This window comes from Pteropus vampyrus, unplaced genomic scaffold (genome assembly GCF_000151845.1).
Source record: "Pteropus vampyrus isolate Shadow unplaced genomic scaffold, Pvam_2.0 Scaffold167, whole genome shotgun sequence".
Lineage (NCBI taxonomy): Eukaryota > Metazoa > Chordata > Mammalia > Chiroptera > Pteropodidae > Pteropus > Pteropus vampyrus.
Genome location: NW_011888948.1, coordinates 1791332 through 1800615, shown reverse-complemented (window position 1 = coordinate 1800615; position 9284 = coordinate 1791332).

Here is a 9284-nt window from a genome sequence, read left to right as displayed (position 1 = left end):
AATTCTAATAGATTATAACTTTTTGATTTGGTAGTTAACTAAGTTTTTAAAAAATATCTTTAGTTCCAGACCTTAACCATCTAATGTGTAGAATTCATCCTTTTGCCTCCCTACTTCTTACAGTGGCATTTTTCTCCCAACTTTTCATTTTGAAAAATTTTAAACCTACGAAGAAGTTGAAAGAATAGTATAATGAACGTCAGCATATACTCTTCACCTAGTTTCTCTATCTCTGTCTCTGTCTCTGTCTCTGTTTCTATCTCTATCCCTATATATCTCTATCTCCACTGAACCACTTGAAAGTAATTTGCAAAAATAACTTTTAATGAAACAAAAGTGATCATAACAAATTGTACAACATCAATGAGGAGAAATGGTTAATGATGCAAATACTAATTATGATCATTACTGGATGATAAGACTATGATTTTTTCTTCTTTTCTAAAGCTTCCAGAAAGATAAAGCTTGAAACCTTTATACTTCATTAAACCAATAATCCTACTTAAAAGTTGGATTAAAATTTACTCTCACTATATCTGTTGAAATTATTTTCATTTTGTGAATGTACATAATACTAAGTATAGTGGCAGAGGCATGATGGATATTTAGTTAAATCATGAGGATAGTAGTATTTTTAAATCAAATTTTACAAAGTATAGTGGCAGAGGCATGATGGATATTTAGTTAAATCATGAGGATAGTAGTATTTTTATACCAAGTAAGATGTGATAATTTCTATCTCTTGCATCCAGCTGAAGAGATATTTTAATTATTTTTCAAACATGCCTTAATCAGAGTTCGAGGAGCTATGACTCATGATAATCTCTCCTGAAATGACTCACACACCATTCTTGGTTTTGTCTAAGCATCATCTTTAAGAACTCTATAAATGGTTTTTCTCAGGATGAAGCTATGGCCATAAGTTTTTGCCATAATTATTGAAGTCTTTCCCTATAAAAATCTGCTCATTTGATGTTTTGGTTCACAGAGTTTTTCTAATAAAGTGGTTCTTCAATGCCAGCTGGGTATCAGAATTAATATTTCAAATATTTAGGAATCCAATACTCATCCCAGACCATAATATGTGTGTGTTTGTGTGGTGTGTGTATGTATATAACTGTGTGTATTTATGGGGAGACTATGCATTCTTATTCAGCTTTTCATGATGTTGATATATGTGCAGGTTAGAGAACAAGTAACCTAGACCCCTGTTTCCATTCCAAAGATAAAGGAAATGAGGCTTCTATAGAATCCACACTTGTCTTCATCCAAGACTAAATATCAGATCTATTCAATAAAGACTCACTGAATGAATGAATGAATGAATGAATGAACAAATGCCAATCTTTAGGACTTCTGAATCTTCCCTAATCACTAATGTTGACAATGTAGAACTATACAGTATTGCTCAAGTTACTTGAATGTTATTGTACATCCATGTCTACTAAATAATTAGACTCTTGAAAACTGTAGAAAGCACAACTCTCAGATCATTATATATAAAGAACAAGAATGCTTCTTTGATGTTTGTAATCTGTATTTAGACCAAGGATTATGCAGTAGATTTTGAAATGCCTTACATAAGATTATGTGTAAAGTTTAACATATTTTATTAATGAAACTAAATTGTTTTTCAAAGCAAACAAAGAGAAAACACCAGTGGTTTCAATTTCAATAAGCCCAAGAATCACCTACAGGTCTTAATTTAAAAATACATATCCTTAGGCTCACTTCCACACTAATTGAGTAGATTTAGTGTGGGGACCAGGATTCTGCATTTTGATCAGCACTCTGGGTGATTCTATCCCAGGAACATCTTTTGAGAAACACTGCATTCAAATCATGAGTACAAGATGCTATGACATAGTTAGTTTGAAAAGAGCTCTACTAATAATCAAAATGGATCATTAACATAAATAGATGTGGTTACACTATTAATTAAAATTTTGTCAAAAATTTTACAAAGAATAAAGAGTCTGGGAAGCTGGCTCAGCTGATGTTATGACTGGTACTTTGGAGGTTCCAGTGGATGTTTATGCTTCTATCACTTACCATCTGGACCCTGTCATTAGGGCTGTCTTCAAGTCAGGTGACATCAAAAAGATTGTAAGTCAAATCAGGTAGCTCTATTCAGACATTTTAGTGAAAAAATATAACTACAAAGTAATTTTTATTTTTGTAGGTATATTTATTCCCCCACCTACCTCAAAGCAGGATGAAGATAGGAAAACGTTGACGCTTGGTGGTGTAAAATTATTCTAAGTCAAACATAATTAATGCTGGATCAGAAGTCAAAATGAGAAGGAACAGCAATTTTTTAAAAAGTATATTCCATAATAAAAGAAATTAAGAACAGGAATTAGTGTCTCAAGTAATAAAGAAATCAAATACTCAGGCAGAATGATAGATTTTTTTTGTTTCTTACTGTCTACTGGCATGAAAAACATAGCTTTTTTCATATCATAGGAAAATAAACTACTGAATCCGATTTTAGCTCTTGTCTGACATTAGTATCACAAATCACGAACAAAGGCTGGGGATGTCAGCACTGCTCATACAGCTTCCCATCATGCCCCCAAGCCTACAGGATTATCCTGTAGGGCCAATGAGAAGCTTGACAGCCATCTGAATATTGTAGCAGGAACAAGGACTCCAAGAGTAGCACAGCCGAGGCCAAATATGTGCATTGTGTGCCTGAAGTTTTCCTTTTACAGCGTTAGGAAACTTCTTAACAAGGATCAGAGCCGCTAGTGATGACATTTGCAGTTTTAAGAGACGTTTGCAGTTTTCAGTTTTTGCTGAATTTACCTTGTGTCTTATGCGCTAGACAATTCTTGCCTCAAAGCTGAGGTGATCTCATGGAAAGGAACACTCCTAAACCAAGGTTGCTGAGATTGGTGCCATGGTTTGTAACCTCGAAGGAGAAAGCCACAGTTTCTTTTCATCCTCTTCTTTGCTTGGTAGGTAGCCAGCATGCCTATAACTTCACCCAGCCCCGTCACCCCCACATCCCATCCAGTGGCCTGCTCATAGCCCTGTTGTAGGCAGCCTGAAAGGGGTTGGACTCTGTCACTTTCCCCACTTTCCTCTCGTAACACTAAGCTCCAGCTTTTCCCACACACCACAAAACCAAAGGAATGTAATGAAAGCAGATGACACACAAGGCAGATATGTGACGAGCTCAGGTTCTGGAGTCATACAGTTCTGGATTCCAGTTTCAACTGGTCACTTACCACTGCGTGACCTTGAACAGCTTATTTCAATTCCCTGAGCCTCATTTTCCTCTTCAACTTTAAGATTTAAACAGGGCAATACATTCAAGGCATTTAGAGTTGTTCTAGCAAGCTCTCAATGCTAAGCTCTCAGTAAAATAGAGATAATAGAAATAATCATAGGACTAGTAGTAAAGATGGATGCTGATAAACTGTTTTATTATGTAGCCTTTTAGACTTTCCACAAAGAAGAGAACACGGAAAATTATTATTACCTGGAGATGAACATCAAACCAATACTTGGTAAGCAGGATTCTAGATATTTATACACTTGACAGGCCTACAAAACAAATCCCCGACTTATCTGTAGCACCTTGTTCTCTATGAAATTCTTCCATTCCATTGATGTTTCTCTGAGGAATGAGGCACTATTTGCTTTTTAACATTGTCTGTGTAGCTGCTAATTAAAGGGGGCAAAAACTGTCAACAATCCTGGACTTCTTACAAGGCCCCATGAGTCTCATCTGTCCTCTGGCTGTCTGAGGAGTCACCAATGACGTCAGCCAGATGACTGCCACCACTCACAACCCCCAAGCTGCTGAAATTGAAAGGGTCCCTGCTTTTTCTTCCTTGGCTGCAGATGGAAAATTTGGAGTCTCTGGGGGTGGGATTGTTGGGGGAAGAAACCAGCTGAGAAAGGGAGTCAGCAAAGAGAGGAGGCAGCAGTGCCAGCTATTCATATGTCTGTGACTTGCCATGGACACTGTGGGCATTGTTTAAAATCACATAGAAATTGTCCTATAGGGCCCTCAATCTTATTAGCTGTCCAGCCACTTTCCACATTAATCATTCATACTGACGTGAATAAATAATACCACATGTGGTGGTGATGACAGTTGTCTCTATAAAGTATTTGTCTCAAAGTACTCAGGATTTTTGCTAAAAAAAAAGTGTCAGTGAATGACTTTAGAAACCAGCAGTCAGGATAACTGGTTATCTTTATGAGGAACAGTATAAAAACTTGAACACTTATATTGGGAGAAACCGGGGGCGGGCAAGAGTGGTGAGTTGTGCTCTCAGCATGAAGTCTCAGTAACACTCAGAGTCTCCATTCCCTGCACATTCCACACCACACACACATATAGCCTTACTTCCACCTGTGTCTGTCACTTGCTTTTTTGCACAAACTCAAGCAATGTTTATTAAAAGTAGACATAATCTTTGGCACAAGCATACACTTGTTTCCCACTGACCTTCCTTCCTTTCTTCCTTTTCCAAATATTGAGCACATAGTTTGTGTCTAGTTTTGTACTAGATATAGGAAATCCCATGATAAAGATACAGTGTTGGCCCTTGAGAAAATAGAGGATGGTAGGGTGTGGGAGAAGATACACAAACGAGCCAGGACCGCAAAGTTAAACATGTACATCAAGTTCAAATTTCAGGTGAACATTTTGTATAAATAGTTGAAAAAAAATCTATCTGTTCTTATGGAGGTTATAACACCTGTTGAAATGAGTAGAATAAAAAGTTACAGCCTGATTGGGGAAGTTAGAGGAGGAGTGTGGTTGGGATGAAGAGTGTTGGCCATCAAAGATCACAACAATAGTAAAATGCTAGTGGCCAGTGGGTCTAGGACTCATTGAAGCAGAGGATAGAGACAGCTTTTTTGGTCTAGGCAAACACATGGATTAGAATAAGAGCATCCCACAGAAATTCACAAGCATGATAGATTAAGGTCAAAATAACCCTCTCCAGTTGATTTTTGGAGATTTAGTTCAGGCAAAGATTAGGAAAGTATTTTTAGATCTGACTAAACTTCAGAATCACCTAACAGCATTATTATAACCCTTCCCTTGACCAGCTCAATCAGCATCACATCAGAGGCCTTGGGAATCTTTTCTTTTTTATTAAATTTATTGGGGTGACTTTGGTTAATAAAATTATATAGGTTTTGAGTGTATAATTCTATAATACATCATCTGTATATTGCACTGTGTGTTCATCAACAGTTTTGTGGTTACCAGAGGGAAGGAAAGGAGAGGCAGGTCAATAAAGGTAAAAGGGATCAAATATATGGTGATAAAGGGAATCTATTTTTTTAAAAGCTAGTGAATTTGTCTTGAAGTTGGACTGCAGAGTAATTATACTGGATCTACTGTGACTACTAGCTAATCTGTACAAGTTGAGTTAAGAGTGAGCTGAAGCCCAGCTAAGCTCCCTCTAGTCATGGCTGCTATCGGAAAACTTTGGAGGCATTACAGTACAGTGAGAATTGTGTTTGCTCTCTCAAGAGTAATATGAGAGAGAGAGAGACAGACAGACAGAGAGAGAGAGAGAGAGAGAGAGAGAGACAGAGACAGAGAGACAGAGAGACAGAGAGAGAGACAGAGAGACAGAGAGACAGAGAGAGAGACAGAGAGAAGGCAATAGGTCATGTTCAGTTGTGGACATACCATGAAGAACATTCCTAATTTTTCTTTCAAATATTTGAAATCCCTATCAAATTGCCCCAAATCTTCTCTCACAAGTTAAACTTCCAGATCTTTCTACCACCCCTTCTATGAAGGTTTTGAGATCCTCCTCAAGTTTACTAGCTGTTATAGTGTTTTCAGATCACAGTATGTAGGTCTCCACCCTTCTCCCTCCAATAAATCAATTCTTACGCAAGGCTTCTCTTGGCCATAATTGGCTCATAGTTGCAAAGACAAGATCTCCCAGAGCATTCCGGACAGTGGCCTTTGAGGTGGTAGAAAAATTGAGTTTGGTCTTCTTCCTAAGCATTGTTGGAACACTGAGGAAAAGCCTAAGATTCTCCATGCTTCTTGTTTTCATAATCATAGTAGACACACAACCTAGATCTCTTTCTGCAGGAGGGCTGTTGGCCTTTCTTGCCAGAGTGCTGAAGACATCAGAACCCGTTGCTCAGTCCTGGATTCTGGCGTTTTTCAACAAGAAAAAAAAGAACTGAATAACTAAGTCTAATAACTGCTTTTCTACTCTTGGCTCTGCAGTGAGCACTTGAGCATTCGGGGCTTTCCAATAGCTATGCTCCTTATATGTGCACAGCCCACCCCGTGGGCCTCGAGCTTACAAGCAAGCACGGCTGCCAAACAAGGGCTTTGCCTCAGAGCTGGGACAGGATGGTGACTAGCACGAGAGTGAGGTGAACAGTCACACTATAAATGAGCCACAGCTCAGGTTTCTGACACTGGCTTTCCGAGAAATACCTCCTTCTTCTGGCTTTCCTCCCCTCCTGCCACCTCGCAGTGTTGGGCATATTTTTTTAATGCTAAGATGTGAGGAAGTTCAGACAGAATAGCACCTGTTTTCTGCATAGCTCAGCATATAGGAAATTTGCGTCACTCCAGGGACAGTGACCCCATTTGGCTATACACACAGATTACCTTGCTCCTATGCACCAAATCTTGTGCCTTGGGTTTAGAAAAAAGGCACCCCACTCAAGGAGTGTTGGATATCAGAATAACCTGGGGAGATGTTTCAAATTATTCACAGCTTGAGACAAAGGGAGAAGGTTTGTATTGGAGATTCCATGTGCCCTCTCTGTGTAATTGTAATGGGTGCATGTGGAGAGGCACACAGGGTGTGAGTTGCCAACATCCCCAGCTGACTTGTTTTTGCTGAAACTGCTGGTTTTCATGGGAGAATGAGCTACGTTGAAACTCAAGCATCTTTCATTTATGTCAAGGCATGCAATAAAATTACCACCATCACCACTGTGAGCATCATACCTGAGAGCAGACTTGAAGGCTCATCACTACTTGTGTGCATGTATCTTTTTCTTTCTGCACTTTTCCATTAACTTCTCTGGTCAGCTTTCTATCCAAGCTGAGAATATGGCTACTGAAGAGTTTTAAGTGTTCCACTACTCCACAGCTCCTCTCCCAGATTAGGACTAAAGCTTTTTCTCCTCCAGCAACAGTCTGATCTAAGGCTTCCCCCCATCCTTCTACTTATGTTGAGGTCTAATAAGCCCTTTCCCATCTTGCCCAGGCACAGAAACATGAGCTGGTATTGAAGGTTGACAGAGACTTAAGCTCTATGGCAGATGCTGTGAGCTGCCTGCCCTTTCATCCTCACTACAAAACCCAGTTTGTGTTTGATGTTGCAGATAAGTACGGCCATTTAACAAAGTTCTGGTTAATGCTATATAACGTTAGGATTTGAGGGAAAGTTTTTGCTTTCCTAATGCTGTCATTTCCTATTTTCCACTCCTTTTTCTTTTTGCTTTGGAAAGATAACGTGTTGTCTGGAAGTGCGGTAACCATTTTGCAACCATGAGGCGAAAAACTTTCAGATAAAGGTCTTTGGGTTAAGAGTGGTTAAGTGGAAAATAGAATGAAACTGGGTCTCTGATGGCATTGTTATAGACTCCTAACCTTTCTAACTGGAACTTCCAATTATTTAAGATTTCTATTCTCTATTTAAACTGCTATAGTTAAGAGTTTTTTGAGCTCACTCCATTTGTCTATTCAAAATCATTTATCGAGTACTTACTTTGTTCTAGGCTCTGATGTAGACAAAATGTAACCTATCTACCCTCATGGGGCTATGTTCTAGTAGGAAAGGAAATAAAACAATAAGTCCATTTGTATAATATATTGATCATAAAAGCTAACAGAAAAAGCAAAAAAGAGATAGAAAGTTTATGGAGGGATGGTGAGGGAATTATCATATTAGACAGGGTGGCTAGGAAAGGTTTCACTAAGAAAGTGACATTTGAATATAGACCAAAAGGAGATGAGGAAGCCAGCTTTACAGGTGTCCAGGAGAAAAGCATTCCAAGAAAGAGAACAGCAAGTGCAAAGTGCCCTAGGCAAGAAAGTATCTAGTATGTTTAAGGAATAATGAAGAGGCTTGGAACGAGTAAAAGAAGAGTATTGAAGTGCAGAGAGAAAATGAGGAGCCACAGTACGTAGGCTCTTATAGGTCATCATAAGATGGGTCTTATTCTGGGTAAAGTGGGGAGCCACTGGAGAATTTGAACAGAGGAGTAACATGATCTGACTCACATAAGACTTTCTCTGGCTGTCATGTTGAGATGGGGACAGAAAGAAGAAGACTTCTGAAATAATCTATGGAGAAATGATGGCAGCTTGGATCAGCTCGCAGTGGTAAAATGGTGAAGAGTAGTGGGATTCTCAGATAGCATGAGGGCAAAGCCCACAGGATTTACCGATGGAGTGAATGTGGAGGGTGTGAGAGAGGAGTCAAGGACTCCAGAGGCTTGGGCCTGAACCAATAGAAGAATGGGCTGCCATGGACTGAGTGTGAGAAGACTGCAAGAGGAGCAGGTTTGGAGGGTAGATCAGTCCTCAGCATAGTCCTAGCTGGTACAGGCTCCAATATGGACAGACCGGTGAACTGGGGCATGTGCCCTGACCTCCCCGGGCCCCAGCTTATTATCTGCTTGCTTCCCAGTGAAGTCTCCTCTCCATGTTTATACCTCTAGTGCCAGATGGCAGTGCTAAGGCTTTAGAAAGTGCTGAAATCAAGACTCTATTCTGTCCTTTATGTGCTACTTAATAAGGCAAGTGAACATTTTAGCAATGTTTTCCATTAAAAGAGTGAAAAGCTTCTGTTTGTTCAAGATTTCACAATGAGGTCATGTTTCATAAAATTTTAAAAATTAGTGCAAGGACTCTGTTTTTTCCTGGGAGAGAACTGACCCCTGAGGCATGGTCAGCAACTAGCTGATCATTAATGATGACCCCTCTCATTTGAATCGTCTTTTATATCTTTTATAGTTAGTAAGCTTTCTTGCAGGGCTTTCAGCTAACATTATTTAATTCTGAAATAAATCCCACAAGATCTCTCTAACCTATGGTTGAGGGAACAGACTGTGAGAGCTCAGGCAACTCAAAGAAAGCCATCCAGTTAGAAATCAACAGAAGCACAATTTCAATTCTAATATTCAGATTCCAGATCTGATTTCTTATTTTCTATTATAGGCACTTCTTTTTATTCCTGTGTGTCCTGGGTTAGGTTGGATTTGTGAAGTAGCAATAACTTTTAAGAAGGAACTTATAGAACTCCTTATGTATGTGTGTG